The sequence below is a fragment of the Jatropha curcas genome, chromosome 3 (assembly GCF_041381405.1).
Source record: "Jatropha curcas cultivar XTBG-Jc1 chromosome 3, XTBG_Jcur_1.0, whole genome shotgun sequence".
Classification (NCBI taxonomy): Eukaryota; Viridiplantae; Streptophyta; class Magnoliopsida; order Malpighiales; family Euphorbiaceae; genus Jatropha; species Jatropha curcas.
In genome coordinates this window covers 24,411,375-24,414,340 of record NC_143153.1, presented here as the reverse complement: position 1 = coordinate 24,414,340, position 2,966 = coordinate 24,411,375, and the positions used below count along the sequence as shown (strand labels likewise).

The window sequence follows — 2,966 nt, the reverse complement described above, 5'->3', positions numbered from 1 at the left end:
AAATCTGAAAATATCCCGAATATCCATCGAGAAAACAATAGAAAGCATGACCAGCAATTCTTTCTAACATTTGATCTATGAATGGTAATGGAAAATGATCTTTTCTTGTGACTGCATTGAGTTTTCTATAATCAATACATACCCTCCAACCTGTAGTGGTCCTAGTAGGGATTAGGTCACCATTATCATTTTTTACTACAGTCATTCCTCCCTTTTTAGGCACACATTGAATGGGACTAACCCATTGGCTATCCGAAATTGGGTATATTATTCCGGCATCTAGTAATTTGATAATTTCTTTCTTTACTACTTCTGTCATATTAGGATTAAGTCTTCTTTGTCTTTCTGCTTTAGGTATATGTCCATCCTCAAGATTGATGTAATGCATGACTCGATTTGGACTTATCCCTTTAAGGTCAGAAATTTGCCATCCTATACTCTTAATCATATTTCTAACAATTTTTAATAAATCATTTTCTTGATCCTCAGTTAATTTGTTAGAAATAATAATAGGAAGTGTGTGATCTTTTCCTAAGAAAGCATATCGTAGATGACTCGGTAACTCTTTAAGGTCTACTATTGGTGGTTTTTCTATTGATGGTGGTAAAGGCTCATGTTCCCTAAGTAACATTTCAGGTCTTAAATGTGAAAACTCCTCTTTTTCCATTTTCATATTTTCATCCTCGAATTTTTCATTATCTCCCAAGGCAAATATTTCTTGTATGCATGCATCAACTATATCGATTCTCATACAATTTTCCTCATCCATAGGATATTTCATAGCTTTATCTATATGAAATTCAATGATATCATCACCTATCCTAAGGACTAACTTTCCTTCTGAAACATCAATTAATGCCCTTCCGGTGTTCATAAATGGTCTTCCTAAAATAAGAGGACAATTTTTATCATAAACATAGTCGAGTATGACGAAATCAGTTGGAAAAATAAACTTGTCAACCTTAACAAGTACATCTTCAATGATACCATATGGTTTTTTAATAGTTTGGTCAGCAAGTTGTAAAACCATATTAGTTCTCTTAATTTCATCTTCTAATCCTAATTTCTTAAAAAGAGATAATGGCATCAAATTAATACTTGCTCCTAAATCACAAAGACATCTAGGAAAATCTACTTCACCTAATTTGCATGGTATAGTGAAACTTCCTGGATCTTTAAGTTTAGTAGGTAACTTACTTGAGATTATGGAACTGCAATCCTCAGTTAGAGTGACTGTTGACACATCTTCCCAACTACGTTTCTTTGAAATTAATTCTTTAAGGAACTTACCGTAATTTGGAATTTGTGTGATAGCTTCCATAAGTGACATGTTGATATGCAAATTTTTCAGTTTATCAATAAAATTTAAGAACTGCTTATCTTGCTCCTGCTTCTTGAGCCTTTGCGGAAAAGGTGGCCTAGATTGATAAGCTTTAACATTGTCCTTCCCTTTATCCTTTCCTGTTTCTTGTTCTTTGGATCCTGCATTATTTACTTCAATGCTCGGTTCACCAACCGGCTCCACAGTTGCATTATTCAAAACATTAGCTTCAATACCCGAAGGAACTATTTTATCTAATATTTTTCCACTTCGTAAGGCAATGGCGCTCACATTCTCCCTAGGATTCTTTTCTGTATTACTAGGAAGATTTCCTACTTCACGTGAGGAAATAGCATTGGCAAGCTGCCCTACTTGTACCTCCAAGTTATGTATAGATGATGAATGATTTTTGAATAACTTGTCAAATTTCGATTCTAACCATTTAAAGCTATCATCCTGACTATTCATCTTTTGGTTAAATCCCTCCAGAAATTTATCAATTTTATTGGTCAATTGTCCTAGTCTATCTTGATATTGACTGCCCTGATTTCCCCTCTCGTGATTATCATGATTTCTCCAAAAAGAATTATGATAATTACGATTTTCAGCATTATAAGTATTCGGATATGGGCCGCGAACTTGTCCTTGGACATAATTTACTTGTTCCTCCATAACCGGATGCTTATAATTGCATTCATTTGAGACATGCCCATTTTGACCGCAATTGTCACAAGTAAGGGATGTTGATTTACTTATGTTTAAGTTATCAATTTTGTAGGACAAAGCAGAAATTTGTGCTTGCATCATAGTTAAAGGATCTAATTCATGCATTTTCTTAACTGAATTCTTTGAAGAAGAAGAAGACTCATTGCTAACAGTAGAATGACTTACCTGAGTTCTTTTGGTTGGCCATATGCTATTGTTGTTGGCCATCTCTTCTAGTAACTCAATTGCATCATTAGTAGTCTTCTTCATTAATGATCCTCCTGCCATAGCATCTATAGTTCCCCTTGTAGAAGGTGTCACTCCATTGTAGAAAGTTTGAATCAATATATTTTGGGGAAGGCCATGGTGTGGACAAACTCTTTGGAGCTCTTTATAGCGATCCCATGCCTCATATAGGGATTCATTTTCATGCTGAGTAAATGAGGTTATTTCTTTGATAAGCCTAGCGGTTTTTGCTAGTGGGAAATATTTGGACAAGAAGGCTTGGGCTAGTTCTTCCCAAGTAGTGATAGAGTTTGGTGGTAATGAATTCAACCAAGCTTTTGCCTTATCTTTCAATGTGAAAGGAAATAGGCGTAATTTGATAGCATCTGCTGGTACTGAATTCATCTTAAATGTATCACAGATTTCAAGAAAACTGGCTATATGCGAATTAGGATCCTCATTTGGTAATCCGTAAAATTGAACACTATTTTGGAGCATTTGTAATAAAGCAGGTTTAATCTCAAATTGGTTAGCATTTACCGGTGGACGTACTACTCCCGTTTGTGAACCATTTAAACTTGGAGTCACAAAGTCCATCAACCTCTGTGGCGGATTTCCATCACCCATGATTCTTGAATTTCTTCTTTTCTTCTTCTTTTTTCGTTGTGAAAGGAATTGTTCAATCTCAGGCTGATAATCCTCCAATTCACTATTC

At 35.1% G+C, this 2,966-nt stretch overlaps 1 non-coding gene across 1 annotated transcript; it reads left to right on the top strand.

Moving 5' to 3' along the window:
- Window positions 1–2,384: 2,384 nt before the first annotated feature.
- Window positions 2,385–2,491, top strand: LOC119370175 (small nucleolar RNA R71). The gene has a single exon (XR_005177751.2). It is a non-coding gene; the product is annotated as a small nucleolar RNA R71 (small nucleolar RNA).
- Window positions 2,492–2,966: the final 475 nt, after the last annotated feature.